At 41.3% G+C, this 17,087-nt stretch overlaps 1 protein-coding gene across 2 annotated transcripts in view; it reads right to left on the bottom strand.

The window, feature by feature from the left end:
• NTNG1 (netrin G1) overlaps positions 1-8,365 on the bottom strand; it is a 167,508-nt gene extending 159,143 nt beyond the window's left edge. Inside the window, exon 1 of one of the 2 annotated variants that reach the window (XM_026854162.1) lies at positions 8,346-8,365. The gene's annotated coding sequence lies outside the window, so the exon portion shown is untranslated. Of the gene's footprint in view, positions 1-189; positions 270-8,345 lie in introns of those variants that run through there. The other variant, XM_026854160.1, reaches the window with a different exon arrangement.
• Between the last annotated feature and the right edge of the window lie 8,722 nt (positions 8,366-17,087).

Raw genomic sequence — 17,087 nt, 5'->3', positions numbered from 1 at the left:
GCCGCAGCGGCGCTCGGACGCGGGGGCAGGGCAGCGTCCCGCCCGCCTCTCCGGAGGCTCTCCCCGCGGGGCTGGGCGCGCCTAGAAAGTGCTTGTCCGTCCTCTGCCCCCAGCACCAAAGTGCCGCCGAAGCAGAGGGAAAGCGGTGTTTGTGCTGTTGGGGCGCTGCCGTGACCGCCCGCCTCGTACCGGTCCTCCTGGGCTCCGGAAAGATGCGAAAACTCCGGCCCCACGTTCCGCTCTGCCTGCCCGGTTCCCTCCTGCACCCGCTCCGCCGCCGCTGTTCCAATGAGAGGCACACACAGTTCTCCCCTTCAGACTTCTCCAGGCTAGAAAACAGTATCTAAAACTAATGACGGGTAGTGAGTCCCGTGTAGGAATTGTGTTTACTCCTGGCGAGTACCCGGTTACTGAATTTGATGGACTCCAGGTGCCAGCTCTGGGCAGTCGGACACTGGCCGCATTGTGAACGCTCAGGGCCTGTGTTTATCGTTTCTTTGCGTGTTTTGCATGTTAAGAGGTGTTAAATGTGTTTATGTAGGCAACAGTGCCATTCTCTTCGGTTGACAAGATTTGGCATTTTGCAATGCTGGGACGTAACCAGATGAAATGAGGCAGTGGATTTCTGGTAGAGTCATAGGCTTGTTCTCTGCTTGGGCCATGGAATTTGGTAGGTTGTGTAAATAAGTGGCAGGAGCCATTAAGAACATCATTCTACTTCTTACCCTTATGACCAGCTCAACCAGCAAATTAAAAAAGACACCTTCTAGTTCCTCCCAGCTTTCATTTCCCTGTGTGGGCAGTGGCGTTACTTTGCTCTTTCCATTCCTTCTCTGGCATCTTTGGTGGCTGTGTTAGTGCAGGTACCACACACGTTGCAAAGCTGTTTGTGTGGGAAAGCCAGGAACGATCAAAAGGGTGGGAAAGTTCAGCTTCAGGGTTTTTCAGCCCACAAATCAGTTCCTGCTCTGTTTGCAGCCTCCTGGTGCAGGGAAATCGTCCCTGAGCTGGTATAAAAGAATGGAAGATGAAAATGAGTAATTTTCTCTTTCCACTTGAACTGGAAGTGTGTCAGGCATCGAGGCTCCATAGGGCCTTTTGTAAAGGAGAGGGGCAGAGTTTCACTGCAGTTGGAAGAAATGCGTTGTTTCCCTAGTTACAAGACAGATGGAGGGCTGTACAGCAAAGTACAGGACAGCATATGCACTGAGCCAAGTCCCTGCAGCAGCACGTGCGGGTGGACCAGCCCTGCTGCCTGTGAGAGCTATTGGGCACCTTCGCCTCAGAGGCACTCCAGGCACACTGGCTTCGGCTGGCTGTGGGCAGGTCTGGGTTGGCTGTTTACAGATGCTGTGAGGTTTGGGAGAGCTTGAGGAGGGCTCTCTTGCTTTAGACACGAAGTGGAAGAGGAAGCCTCCTTTTCACGTGCGGAGAGCACAGCTCTTCACGCGACGATAATGCCAGCGGCAGTGGTGTACTCGGTAGAGAGCAGGGCTGAGTGTGCCATATGCAGCTGCTCCACGCCTTGTGCTGCTTGAGTAATGTGCCCCAAACCTCACTTGTGGTGCCGTGTTGGAAGTTTCTGTCCTCCATGCCAAGTCTGACCTGTCTGCTGAGACTGCCACTTGGCTGGTGGGACTGGCTGGCCACAAAGATTAAAGGCAGGACCAAGTCATTTGATATGTCAAACATCATTACGTTCTTCTGCTAATGATAGTAGCCTCTTGTGTATCAAAGCTGGAGCAGCTGGTTTGAGTGCAGTGTCACCAAGTCTGAGATTAAATGTGTCGTACTGGTAAAAATGATGGCCAAAAATCATATCCAGTCTGAGAATGTGGCCAAACTTCACAGCCAAATTTTAAGCTTATCAGAAAAATGGGATCTGCTTTAAATTCTTTGTCAGAGGCTGTTGCAAGGATGGAAAAGCAGATGGAATTCAGCAGCTAGAGGAGACTTGCCTGTGTTGTTTTTGTTCTTGTTAGAATCATAAGCTGCAGTAAAATGGGTAAAGGAGGATGCCTTTAAAATGAAACTGAAAATATTGCACGAATGCCTGTATTGAATTTCTAATAGCCCCTGGAGTAGCGACTGACAACTGCTCACATGTAAATGGACTGGAGAACTTGCTGCCACAGCACCTTGAGACTGGACTTTAGCAGAATTCCTAAAGCAGATTTGATATTTAGACAAAAAATAAGATTAACTGACATTTGAATGGAATATTTAAAAATGCACAGACTACTGCAGGTCCCACCACCTGCCTTAACTGGTTTGGAAATTGGCTGAAATGAAGATTTAGCCAGCTGTTAAATACCGAGGAATGGAAAGTCACAACACTGGGAACGTGTTATCTTGGAAGTGCTTCCAGCAGTATTTCTTACGTCTTCTCAGTAATAGCTGGTATCGGCCCTGAACAGAATCAGGGAAAAGGATTAATTTTTGATTGCTGACCTGAGCATGGGAGCACCTGTGCCTGTTAGGATACTCCTTGCTACAAGGCATGATTTCTACTGGGAACAGCATAAATTGCTGCTACAGAAGTGGTATCACTGATTGCCAACTTTTCTGTGAAACACCAACTGAACTTCAAGTTTTTAACCAAGTCCTGAACCTAATCAAGCTTTGCATGATTTCAAGATGCAGTTTGGATATTTAGTGCATCCCCTCATGTGCCATTATGAATCTTTTATTACCTGCTCTAGACCTCTAATGATACAGCAGAATTATTTTATTGATGCTTTTCCCCGCAGCAGAGGACCGCCACACTGGGCAGTAGCAGAGTCCCCAGCTTTGCCTGAAGTAGCAGGTGTCCCTGCAAATGTGTCCAGTGACGTGGGGAGCTTCCCTGCCTGAAACCCACCATTTCAGAGTAGCGGTTTCTGAGGCCTGAAGTGAAATATGCAGATATGATGTGATGTGGCGGCTGAGGCCTGACCTCAAAACAAAGAGGCTGATCACAGCGGGGCCGGTGCCCTGACAGGGCAGCAGGGAGCAGGCAGTGGGCGCAGCCCTTCGGGGCTGAGCAGCGGTAGGGGAGGTCCCGCTGTGCGGAGAGTGGCTCAGTGCCACTGTGCATCTCTGTGCTGCAGAGCCACTGCCTGCGCCGTGTCCTGCTCTGCTCCTCTGGCATGCTGCATACACGTTTCTGGCCTTTTTTGCCAGTACCTGAAAGAGGTTTGGTGAAGCAGCAGGCAAAAGGTGCGGGAAACAATAGCAGGAGTGCTAATTTGCCCCTGCCTCCCCCTGCTGAGCTGAGACAGGGGTAGAAATAGCCAAGAAACAGTGAACTCTCCCAGAGGCAGAGCTCATCTGTCCACTTCAGTGCTGCTTTGCCCACAGCAGTTTAACCTCCTGTAAAGTTGACTGGTTGGTGAGGATTTGAATGTTGGTCTGGGCTTGCACCTTTAGTCCCTCCAGCAGTGTCATTTCCAGCAAAATGATTGGAAAACTGTATTGAGATAAATGACAAAATCAAAAGGTTTCTGCATTTGTGCAGGCAGGGGGACAAATCCTGACTCTGTTTAGTGAAGCAGCACAAATACAGACATCCCTGAGCAGCGTTTGGCCACTGCTTGAGCTTCAAGACAGCCCAAGGGCAGGGGACAGGAAGACTACTGAAAAAAGTGTCACCCCTTGCTCTGAAACCTCCACAGTACAGTTTGCAAGAGGTTTTCTCTGAGCAGGATGGATGGCAGAACAGAAAAATGCTGGCAGCTGCAAGTGCCTTGTCTAGACCAGGGCTTCCATCATAGTGCTCTGCCCAGAGCAGACCCGGTTTAGCAGTGCTGGGAAGTTTTAATGGAAAAGGTTGGTGGAGGCATGCAGCACTCTCAAAAGCCCTCCAGCCCCCGAGTAAGGTAATCTGGGCAGCCAGCTGGGAGTATGATGTTGCATTGATGTGCACTACATAAAGAGATATGCGAGTCTGACATCCTACTCCTGCCTCCATCTCCATACAGTCTGATAATTTTTTTTCCTTAGAGGGTAAGGAGATCTTTCCCAATCATGTTTCAGGGCTGAGAGCTTCTCTGAACAGGACATCTTGGTCTGAAATTCTGGGAGAGAAACTACCCCACCAGCAGGATTTTTGCTTTGGGTGGCATTGGTTCCTTCTAGCAGGGAATGGGACCCCCGTTACTCATTCCTCAGGTCTAGGATAGAAAATAAACTGTTTCAGATCTCTTGGAGAAGCATTTTTGTAATTTCTGTGCAGTTCCCCAGGGAATACGGACAAAGGAGTTCCACTAGGTATGCCCTTGGTGAGAAGGCAAAGTCAGTTATTTGATATACAAAGGGTTATTCTTAAGTATCAGACTTGTTGATTCAGAGATTCATGTAAATTACAGCCTGGATTTCCGCTCGCAGGATGAAAAATGTTTTGTTCTAATAATAAATACTGAATCTCTGCTGTTTCCATTTACATAACACACATGACACAACGTGTAAATCCCTGACAATATTTTTTCAGAATTTAGCAGCTTGTTTTTCTGCAAACATAAACATTTATTTTTGGTGTTAATAATTAATAATATGCCACATGCCCATAATAAATGCAAAATCTAATCTTGTATAGACATAAATGTGTCTGCCAAAGTGGTCTTTCTGTGCTGTAAATGACTTTCACAAAGTGGTAGCATACATTCTATTTTCAGTCACTCGTGATTTGTTTTGTGAACAGATATGTCATTAAACTAAATATTTTCCTTTGAAAATAACAAATATTTCACACTTTTTTTTTTTTTTTCCAAAAGAAAAATAGTTGATAATTATTAAAAAAGGGGAAGTGGCTAATATCAAAATCTTTGCATCTGTATCTGAAGCAAAATATAGGCAGGACTATGGAAAATCCCATCGAGGGATGGAAGGGAACATGAGATGGGAGAGCGTCAGTTCTCATCTCTGCAGTGGAAAGAAGGAAAGGACCTCCTTGGCATCAAAGTCACTCCTGCAGTTGGACAGAGAGTGACTCCATGTGATGCAGAACAAGATACTGGAGTGGTGCAGGGTAGCAGATCTGGGTACACTTTTCTCTCACCTATTGATTCCTCCCTTCAGAGCTCAGTATTTTCAGGTTTCATCATTTCCTAGAAACCAGCAGTAGCTGAGAAACCTCCTGACAAAACCTTTGGGTTGTATTGCTCTTAATGGCTGTCCCACCTGGTGGCTGGTAGTGCGGCTGCTCTTGGTTACAGCATGATTGCTCTTCCTTACTGTGTTAGCACAGCTGGCAGCAGCCGCTGGGCTGAAAGCTGTGGCTGTGCTCATGAACCCCGCTTAACGAATTGGCTCATATTTTAACACTGCTTTCTGGTACGAGGTGGAATGTACTTTGTCTCATCATCAGTGAAGCCACATGTAACTGTGGTTTGCTAAACTGCCCTAGAAGTAGCTGTCTTTCCAGAGGAGGCTGAGCTGACTTTCTGGGAAAGGTAGTGATATGCTGACACCAGAGGAGTGACAACACATGAGATGTTTAATTCGTCTGTTTTATAAAGATGTCATAGTTTCTATAGTTTCTGCTTTTATTTATATTATTCCAATCAACTGGTAACTCTCTCTTTGGATAACTCTGTTGAAGGTTTAGTTATTCAGTTCATTGGTTGTGGTTAGCAGTGTGGGTGATGAAACCTGCCAGAAAACGTAAACCTTAATATTCCAGCATAAAATAAGAGAGGTGGTGAAAGAGATTTATCTGACGCGTTTTCATGCTATCATTATGCATTCTGTAGAAGACAAAGATCATAAAAGTCCAATTGTTATTCATGGGCCAACACTAATTAATCAAATTAAAATAGGGTGCCCTACTAAGGATGGGTTCAGAATAACCAGGCTGGGCTGACTCAGCCATTTTTACAGTGACAAATTCCCTGAATGATATTGACCAAGGTGCTTTGGAGGAAAAATTTCAAAATTCCGTGTTTTCTGAATTTCTCTCTACTCAGTTTGACTTTTGCTTGGGCACTCTTTCTGCCGGAAACCCACAGGCACGAAGAGCTTCATGGAGCCTCACATGGCTGTAAGCGAGTTGAGTCCTGGGGGAGTCTATTCACCTGCATGGGTGACCATAGGGTACAGCTGTCAATAGAGTTGATCAGAAATGTGCACAGCAAAGGTTTTTTTGCATTTGCAAAAAGACACTTAAGAATGAAATGTTCTATACAAATGGCCAGCACCAATGCAAGCTTCACCCATTTTTCAAACATAGTAGAAAGCATAATATATTACGAAAAGGCATACATTATTTCCCCAAAAATATTGAACCTGATTTTGAAATGGAGGTTGTATCTTTTAATGCTATATTTTGAAAATATTTCACGAGCCTGTTTTTTGGGGTTTTTTTTTGTTTTGTTTTGTTTTTTTCCCCACAGATAGGCTTGTCAGGTCTTGGAGTCAGGGACTGCTTCTTACGTTTGCATACAGAACCTATCACTGCTCTCATCTGATTTGTGCCTCTAAGGTTAGACTTGCTCCATATAATACAATAATTAACAATAATTCATCATCTGTCATCAGATATCTTCTAGCTGTTAATGCTACCCTAAACATCTTTCCTTTTCAAAAATAGCTTTCTAAAGATCTGTAGCTCTTACAGTATGTATGCCATAGCTAGCTGAAACAACCAGCTACTCTGAATTCAGTTCCCAAATGGAACTTATTGTTTGGGTACAATGCCATTTACATTTTCTGTGTTGAAGAACCAGCTATATTCTGTTCCCTCAGCAGGGCAAAAGGCATGTATTGAGAACTACCAGTTATTTACCCAATCCCACGTGCATTCCTACACAAATACAGACATTACTTAGTACCAATTTTAATCAGCCCAATATTTTAATATTGAATAGAAACACTCCAGGGATGATTTTCATTGTTCTATTGTTGATGAATTTCTTTCATGGAGGAAAAGCATAATTTAACATTCAGGAGTGAATTACAGTAGTGCTCTGACATGGGATAAAACCACAAGAACAATGGGCAGAGATAGTATTTGAAATTATCCCCCTCAATGAAAAGGAGAAATAAGTATATAAAAGCATTCACTACTTGAAAACCTGGATTATGAAGAGGCATTTTTGGGTGTTCATTTGATAGGAGTGTGAAACTTCAGGAGAGAGAAGTAAGGAAGACTCAATTTTTGTATGGCTGCACCACACTTTTGTCAGGTAACCATTAGTTTTGATTTGTGGTATACCATTACGAACCAGTGAAGGGCAGCACTAACCAACTGTTTTAGGTAACTAGAACGATCACTAATTATGCTTTCAAGATTAAAACGATGTAAACATAAATTGTTTAACTGGATTTGCTGTGAAATTGGTTGCGTTGCTGTATTACCACAAAACAGTAACTTCAAGAGCATTCTGTAATTGTCAGCGCGGAATTTACAGCTACAAATTGACAGCTTACTTGTAATGGGTTTTAGGAAAGGGCATTTCATTTACTGAAAAGCTGAATCTCTTGCTAAGAGTATGGTCAGTTCAATTGCTTTTTTAAGTTATAGCATAGGATCTACACATCAAACCAGATTTTAGCAGATTGAACGATGATTCATATCAGAAATACATAAACAACAATACAGATTTTTTTTGTAGTTCAAAACACTGGAGGTATGCTTTTCTACACAAATTGGTAGATTAGATTAGTTCTTTTATTTCTGAAGTTTTCTTTAGCTTTTTTAATAGGAAATAATGATTTGTATGCCTGACAAACTCCTATTTGTACTCAGTATAACAGGATATTGGAAAGAACTTTCATTGGCAATTTTATTTTCTTCCTTATGTCTGAAAATTTAGCTGTAAACTTGTACAAACTCTTTTAAAATAATATCTTTATTTACTATGGTGTTTGGGAGGGAATAAATTAAAAGGTGCTCTACTGTTTAGTCTCATTTGAAGTGTCCTATGTTCATGTGCATATTTCATGTGCATGTGCATATTAAAAAAATTAGCAACCTTTTTTTTTTTTTCCCAAAAAAACATACCTTGACTTTCCACTGGAAGTTATGTTATACTGTAAGTTCATGCAAACAATAGTTCATGTATTTACTTCTAAAAACAAAGCTATACATCATTCTGAATTTGAAGTATTTGTCATGGCTGTGAAAAACAGATGAATCAGTCCTGTTAGATGATTAACTGAATACCCAGTAAATAAAGATCTTCACTGTGATTTTATCGTAGAGAAAGCTCTTTCTATGTATATTCAAACAGCTACCAACAATATTAATTTGCAGCATTGTTCCTTTTTATGGAGAAAATAATTATTCTAATACTAGGAGTATTTTAGTGTTAAAGAGAACATGTCTTGACTCAGCTCATAAATGCAAGGGTGTGCGCATTCAGCCTTACTGTCTCCTTCACATCCACGCTGCCTGCCGTGGCCTCTGGCCGCCCAGCCAGTCCGCAGTGGGGTTGCGCAGACCCAGGGTGGTCCTCAGGGCTGAAGAGAGATGGAGAAATGTGCCTGGGATCTCCAGGAGCAGTTCTGAGTGGAGTGATCCCTGATGACCCTTTGGACGGTATGCTGCTGATTAGCATTTTAGAGACATAATCAAGATTAGCGTAAAGCTCAGTCTTTGGACAAGCCCTTGCCTATTAATCCAAAAGCATCTACTTTAACTTCAGAGGTTTTGGGGTGTGAGATAGATATATATATATATCTATATCTATATATATCTATCTATCTATGAGTAATCATTGTGTATGCCTCCACTGTGAGCAAAAAGCAAGTTTGTGAGAAAAGTTTTCAACAGTTGCTAGAGTTAACAGAACTTCTTGCTTTATCTGGAATTATTTTTGTTGTTTTATCTGATCTGAATCTTTGAAGTACTGCCAAATAAAAAAGGTCCAATGGTAGATAACAGAGTAGGAATGGCATCCATGGCACTTCAGGCATAGAAAAGTAGGTGTTTGTTCTAAGTGAGTTACCTTGGCTCCCTAATGCAAGGGGATGAGATAGGCAAGGATTCATGTAGGAGACCTAAATTAGGGAGGATTAATTACAGAGAGGACCCAACCAGGATCCTTAAGGTTTAGGGGTGGGCTGCAGGTAAGCGATCCCCTAGGCACTGTCTCAGCAGCCTGGGGACGGCTCTGCTGAACCACTTTTGAGAGAGATGCTGTTTTTATTTCCTTGCCCTCTCTTTCACACAGATGTGTGATTCCTTCAGCGTTGAAATAGTGGAGGGAAGTCGTCAGGGCCAAGATAACTCTAGTTGTTTTCTTTCTCTAGCAGACTCGTGCACTAACTAAACATAAATATCAGGATTTTCACATTCCTGTAGTCAACAACATTTATTTATATTTAAAATTTCACCTGCATTGCAAGACATTTATTACTGTATTTAATGTGCAAGACTGTCCAATTAATTAATGAAAAATTTCCCTTCTCCTTTTAAGGGATTAAAATAATATTTTATGGGATGTGTCTGAGACACTGGTTACAAATTAAAATGGCAACATTTGCCACAATAATGTTTTTTATGTTGGAGAACCAGTCCAATAGATCAGATTATGGAAAAGATGACTGAATCAACAAATGAATTAAATGATTAAAAGCTTAAGATGGCACTGAAGTTTATACATTTACTCTGATATGTAAAACAGCTATCAATCTGAAGTTTGATCAGTAATATTTACAAATTTATTTTCATATACATCATTATTATTGTATTCTCTTGTGTTAAAAGTATGCTAGGTTACCAGAGTAGGCCCCTGGCACTTCAGCCTGAACGGTGATTACCTGAGCTGTTGCAGTTGCTCAGACACCTTGAGCAACTTTGCTTTCCATGCATTCATAGGGCTTCCATCTGAAAAAAACCCCAAAAGAGCAGGAGAGAAAATGTTTCCCCCCAGTGAAATTATACCATATAGGTGCATCAGTTCACTAGTGGCAGCATGTGGTGTGTGTGTGTGTGAAAGCAGGCTGGGGAGAGCTGGTGGGGCTGTCCCGGAGTCCCAGAAAGAGGGAGCAGAGCCGTCCAGGGCTCTCTGCAGTGCCTCCTCCCTCAGGACAGGGTTGTCTCTCTGAGCAAGAACAGTGGAGCAGAGAAGGCTGAGGAGCAAAGATGGTATGAGTTTGGCTCTTGGCACAAATAAGAGCTGGAGGAGAGGGAAGGCAGGAGGTCAGACCCATCTAAAACATGGACCTGCATCAGGCTTCTGAGCTCAGACCACAGGGCCTTGCATCTCTGGAGATTTCTTTTGTTTGCTTGCAGAGATCTGTGTTTCTCCGGGGTTTTTAAAGTGTACAGTTTCTGTGGATAAGTGTTTTCCTATTCCCTTGTTCCTCATTTTCTTGACCCATCCTCTGAAAAGTTATTATATTAGACATCACACATAGTTGTGACCTTGATGCTGCTCGGGAAGGGTGCATGCGTGCCCTCCCCTCTTCTAAGTTTGGAACTTCTGAGGGCTCTATGGACTGATTTCAGGACCTAAGAGGATGGGTACTCACTGTACCACATTCCAAAAAGGAATGTATAGAGAGCAAAAGATGTGAACCGGAAGGTTTGTCTTATAAAATAGAGCTTGAAATGGACTGCTTACAATAGACAAGTAATTCTGGAGAAGCAAAACTAGATCAAGCTGAACCTGGGGTTTGTTAAGAGTGGAAAGCTGGGCAATGGACACGGTCTGCTGGTAAAAGAGAAAGTACAAAGGATCTCCAAAGGCAAATAGTTTAACAGAATTAACTTTTTTTAGACTTATGCACAAACACAGAAAAAGGATTAGAAAAAAAATTTCTGAAATCAGAAGTTAAATGCCAAGGGGATGCATCTACATCCATCTGTAGTTGATGCTAAAGCTGTAATGGCTTTCACTGGGTGCAGGACTTAGATTTGGCTCTTTTGAAGACAACTGCAATGTGTCCTTTGGGCCATCTACACCCTTTGGCTTTCTGATTTCAGCAGCTTTGTTAGCATCAGCCGCTGGGGAATCTGGTCACTGGCTTCCAGTCCTGCCCAGCATTTCACGCAGATCAGAATCGACATCAGCTGGAGCTGTAACTTTAAGTATTGGCCTGTGTATCCTTCTGACTGTCCAGTTTTCAGTGCCCCTTTATATTTTTTCCTAAACAGAAAAATGGTAATTAAAATTATATGAAGAACATAGAATTGGATGTTGAAGCAGTAGAGCACAAAGAGCATAGCCAACGTATGTAAGAACATAAACTAAAATACTTGTTTCCATTTTTCACATTCTTTACCTGATGGCTGAAATCACAGATTATATCAAGAATGAGAAACATGTGTGCTTGAGTAATATATATTGCAACATTTAAGAAATCTATTATTTATAGAGAATCATAAATATATTATTTTACATTTGTAGATATTTAGTTGCATGGATCTAAACGATATTTTTACAGGAAATGTAAACATGCTGCTCTGATTGGAATCTAAAGTGACCCTGCTGGAACAACCCATAACAGGCACCACCAGCAGGCAAAATGGGGCAGGGGAGCCAGAAGGAAAAACATGCTAAATACTCCTATGAGAGTTGAGGCAGTACAACTTATAACAGCAGATGCTGAAGCCTGTAGGTAACTCTACTTAGGGGAATAATTTCATATTAGTTCTTAAGGGTTCTTTTGTCTTTGTAATTGCATTCTCTTGTAAATAAGCATGCAGGATATCTTACCAAACAGAAAACATAAAGTCCTTTACAATAGGGAATTGCAATATTTAGAGTCATGTCATGTCACAAGTTGTTGCCTGAACACTCATTTACTTCTGAGAGACTTGGTCCAGCTGCCCTGAAATAGTTGCTTAATCCATTCAGATTCTTATTTTAAAAAGTTATATTAAAACTGGTATCTGAATTAGTTTTTGGTTTTTGTAAAGGCCCTGGTTTGCTTAGCGCAGCAATCTGAGAGTTAAAAAAAGGCATTTACTGTGTAAAAGATAAATAACTTTTCTTCCCTTTTAACAGTTTTGAATCAATTTGTTAATAGATGGTTAGTGGTTCATGTAGCTTGATGGCTTCTTGGCAGCTTCTTGAGAAGGTGGGAATCCTTGGATGGTGTTACTGCACTGTGGTGACATAATATGTGTGACATCATCCTCTACCACAGTGGTTGTCAGCAGAAGGATAGAATTGATCTATCAGCCTGGGGATTTCTGGAGAAGCTATTTGAGTGTTGTCCTGGCAGATACTGAAAATAATAAGGGTACCAGTAAGATGAAGTTCTTGTTAATGCCATCTTTGCTTCACCCTGTGTGGTATATTAACCATACCTCAGTCACCTATGTACACCTCTCAATCCTATTACCAATTACTGGAACCAGCCACTCTCCATATATATTTTAGAAATTAGTCTCTGATTATTAAATCATGACTGCATGTTAACACCCATTATTTTTATAAACCCACTGCAGACTCCCATGCATTATAAATAAATTGTATTAACTCCCGTTCATATGAAATATTTATAAATATTATGGAAAGGGCTCACTTTCTGTGCATAGTTATTAGACATTTTAGATTATAGAAGATTGCAAATGGTCAATTATGTAAAATTATAAGAATACAGACTTAAAACTAGGCTCATAATCCTATGATGAGAGAGACACAAAATTCCAACTGGGTTCAAGAAGAGTGACATGCTTTATGTTTCTTAATTATCTTTATTTCCCAGTAGTATTGCTATTGCCAGAGCTCAATTTACTATGTGTCAATGAAAGAGTAATAAGTTGCAGAGACACTCCTATATCAGATGAGAGAGTTTCACTCTCCTGTTGTCAGAACATAAACCCATAGAGGACAGATGCTTTTAGCTTTACTTGACTTGGAGCAATTTTGGAGTTTGGGCAAAATTCAGTTGTGAAGTAAATGGTTCTTGCCAAAAATCCTGATGGAGATGGGCAATGAGGCTGTTGCTGTTGCTGAATGTCAAGCAGCTAATAGGAATTACAAATCTAAATATTTTTGCAAATCTAGGCCATAATTCGTAACTGAGTCTTTGAAAATATCCCCTAGTGTGGTTAATAAAACCCAGAAGCCTGAGCAGGAGCACTGAGGCGGCCGCTTTGCAGTTCTCTAGTTTATATAGGTGAGGGAAGGACATGGCTGAGTGACAGGAAGAAGGTTTTTTAAAATATTCATCCAGGTTCCACTGAATCCAATGGAAAGCATCTTTGCTCCTTTGGGGGAGCCTGGGGAGACCAGTGACAAATACCTCTGAAACCCTCAGCTCAGTGGTCCAAGCTGGCCTGTTGTGCAGCTGTCTGTTTGCTCACCAGGGAATAGAAGCTTTAGAGAAGTTTTACCTTTCTGTTTTGGTAAGGAAGCTCTTCTAGGAGGACTCAGTATAGTCTTTTACATAAACATGATAAACCTGTTTACCCAGCCTCCTCTCATCCATAGCTTTCTTCTAACTAAATCTAGGTTATGTCCCTAGTTAGAAAATTTAATTAATAAATAAGTTAAATGTTTGTACAGCACATTGAAGCTGTAAAATGCTGTCTAAATCCTGAGTACTAGCAGGTCTCAATTATGATACAGCATGTTTATACAAATAAATTTGATGTCCTTAGAACATTTGGACTAAGTGAGGCATATTTCCTGTTGAGAATAGATTTTGCTGGTTGGAAACCGTGCCTTATGAAATGCATACTGCTGTCACAGCATCCAGTTCAGGAAAATAACAACATAAAGAAACATAATTTGCAGCATTAAAACCACATTTTCTAAATATTTGGAAGCAGGAATAAAAGATTTCAAAGAATCCCCTCTTCCTTGTTTAATCTGAATCGGAGCAACTGCAAGTTTTATTGTAGTGGTATTGCATTTGACTGTAGTTAATGGTCTGACTATTTTCATTACGTACTTTTATGAGTTTATCTTTTGGACATTTAAAAATGGACACATAATAAAAATCATAATACAATTAGGAAACTTTTCTCTAGAAGAACAATTTTCTCCATAGCCTGCTCCTACCAAGACCATTTCTTTCATTGTAGTTAAGCAGAGGAGGGTGCTGGCTTTGGGAACTCCAGAACTTGCTGTGAAGTCCAGGACTGCAGTCATGGAGAAGGCTTGCTCTAAACCAGTCTTCGGTTGCTGTAGTTGCAGGAGAGATGTAATAAGATGCATGAAAAGACTAAGAGAAAATGTAGTCTAAGTCAGATTCCTCTTCTATTTTCACACTTAAGACAATGACTTCTCCCTGTGTATACCAGGCTGTACTTTATTACCATAAGCTTTCTTTGACTTAAAATATCTTTAGCATTCTGATTCTCTTGAAGCTGTCAGGCAGTGCCTCGGCAAGCAGAATCTATTTTTTCCAGGGAAATGTTTCACATCATTACAATGCTTTTCAACCCCAACTAAGGATAGTTTATGAACTACAATGTCACTGCTAATGCCAGTAAAGAGGTCACATTTTGCTGTGATGGAGAAGAAGAATTGTGCCTAAGGACACCAGAGAATGCATGTACATTTTGGGTAAAGAGCTGTTAGACTTCTAACAGCCATGTCAGAATTCATATGCTTGTAATTGAAAACTGATACTGGATAATTAAGCCATGCCAACAGATAGCCTCAAAGATGTGCTACCAAGGATACAGCATGCTATTCATGGCATCAAAAAAGCTTTAAGGTAGAAAACTCTGAATTGCTCACCATTAGGCTGCTCTGCTGCCACTGAAGTCAAAAGTAGAACTCCTGTCAGCCATCACAGGAATCATGCTGCACTACTGACACATGCGTCAGATAGTTTCATCATTAATTGCATGACCAAATATTTTAATTGTAAATCTGACTCAGTCTTGCTCATCAGTAACATATTAAAAGTATAGAGGGGCAAAGAGCAAGTGTTCTTGCAATGACTATCAAGCCTTCAGAATTATGTTGTTTGTTTTTTTTCCCCAGATAAAATTAAAGTTGAGAGGAGATAGAGAAAATGCCATTCAGAATAGTGGCCTGGTAAGAAATAGCTGCTTACATGGTGATTAGGAAGTCACCTAAGTTAAGAGAATAATTCCATGAACTTGAGCACTAGCCTGCTTATGCCTTGCTTCCTGTCCACTCCCCAGGAGCCATTATGCTCCAGCAGAAGTAATAAATCAGGGCAGGTAGGACTGCAAAAGGCTGCCCAGGTCCCCAGCCTGCGCTGTCCCTCCTGTGGGCTCCCTGGGTGCCCAGCTCCGTCATGGTCCCTGGCCACTGGGCTGGTGGGGGCATCCACGCGGCACCACTGCTTTCACTGCCAAAAACCAGCCAGCCTAAACTCTCCTTTTGTAGATTCATGATATTTTGTCATGCTACTTTCTGAGACCATGATTAATCTCCATCTTTTATTTCAGCTGTTACCCTGAAAACCATTTCTGAATGGTGCTCAGGTCCCTGGGAGTTTCCCCTTCCAGGCTATAGCCGTTCACTTCCTGCAGCTGCTCTTTGTAAGCCAGAGGCACTTTTTTTCTGCTGTTCTTGCTTTTAGCTCTATTTTCTCTGATATTTTCTATCCTGTGGAAATCAGATGACAGGCAGAACTACAGATGGAATTAAATTGAGTAATCCTCAAATTCATTATTCCTGACTTATACCTATGTTTTGCATATCTGAAAGCTGGTAATGATTTTTCTGTGGATAATTTATCATTCATGTCTCACCTTTTCCCCTACCTTATCAACTGAGACCAAGCCCGTAGAATAGAAACATCCTCCACTTCTTTGCCTAGCACTGTACTGAGTCCTGCTGGTTCCTCTGCCTGTAATTCCACACCTGCAGCACCTCTTTGCATTGTCAGACTTTCCTTAACTACCTCATTAGTTTTGTATTAAATACATGAGATGATACCACAGACAAATTGAGCTGTCTTCAGTATATGCTTTTTGCTCCTGTAACACAGTGGTCGTGGGAATGGGCTGCTCTACTTTAGCCTGCTCCTGCTGATCTGGACACCCAGTACTCTGCCGCAGCTTCACCAATGCACGGACTTCTGTTTAGGCAAATGTGTTCATCCCATACCTGCTTAATTGCCTAAATCTCTGATTTCCTGTTTATTTTAAATCTCATTTGGCAGATTAGTTTTTTGATGTGTTATTTGGGTGTAGAAGCTTCTCTTCTTTTCCTGTGGGTATCTTTCATTTGGGTAGCCCATCAATGCAGGCTCCCTGGTCCTTTGTGACCTCAAAGGACTTCTTGTCTACAGGAACTTCAAATCACTATTTAAGCTGATTAGTAAAGAGCATTTACTATAGGTACTAAAATCCCAAACACTTAAGAGATCATCACACTGCACAAGCTATTAGGAAGCGTCTACACATCTTTTTTTCTGAGGTAGTCATATAAGTCTTGTAATTTCAGTTCTCACTGTGAACAATTTCCAGTGTTTGTCACATGTTTTCTGGTGATTCCTGAAGCTTTCTGGCTGTCACTTGGGTAGTGATCCAAACTGATTTTTGGTGTATGCAATCTCCTTCTTGAGAATGATCAGGAATCATTCCTGATCATTGGGAGTTGGGAGATTGATGTGTTTTGTTCTCAAACACTGAACTTCTTCACCCATGGGGTTGTCCAACTGCACAAATTTGCAGTTAGTATCTAAAGTATCTGGTTTTTCTGATGGGGAAGTGATGAATGATCACAATGTGGATCCTTTCAGTAAATATTCTTCAGTAAATATGTGTATTCTTCAGTAAATATTAAGATTTTTTCATGCTTTACTGGGTGAAATCCTATACTCATTTACGTGAATGTAATAGTATGAGTGTTCATTGGATTATATTGTTAAAACTCAGTGGAATTTATTACATTTTGTTTAGTCAAATGCAATTTCTAATTAAAAAGTAGTAGTTCCTATGATACTCTTTGCATTCTTTGTGCATGTGTGCATTTTAAAGAACCGTACAGAGTATATTGAGATCATACTAACTGGCATAAGGGTTTCCAGAGCAATTGCTTTAACTGAAATCTATAGTAAAAGAAGAATAAAACCCAAGGTAAATATCAGTAGCTTTGTAGCTGCTCATGGCCCAATAGGGAGTGCTACAGGAAAGCAGTCAATTTCTATACAGACTATTTTTCAGCACTGGTTTTCTAGCAGATATAGTGATATGGAACTGAAAATGCACAAAAATAGTTGCT

This window comes from Athene cunicularia, assembly GCF_003259725.1.
Source record: "Athene cunicularia isolate RWA chromosome 8 unlocalized genomic scaffold, athCun1 chr8_part1, whole genome shotgun sequence".
Classification (NCBI taxonomy): domain Eukaryota; kingdom Metazoa; phylum Chordata; class Aves; order Strigiformes; family Strigidae; genus Athene; species Athene cunicularia.
Note: the sequence above shows the minus strand (reverse complement) of the source record. Positions and strands in the feature narration are given on the sequence as shown.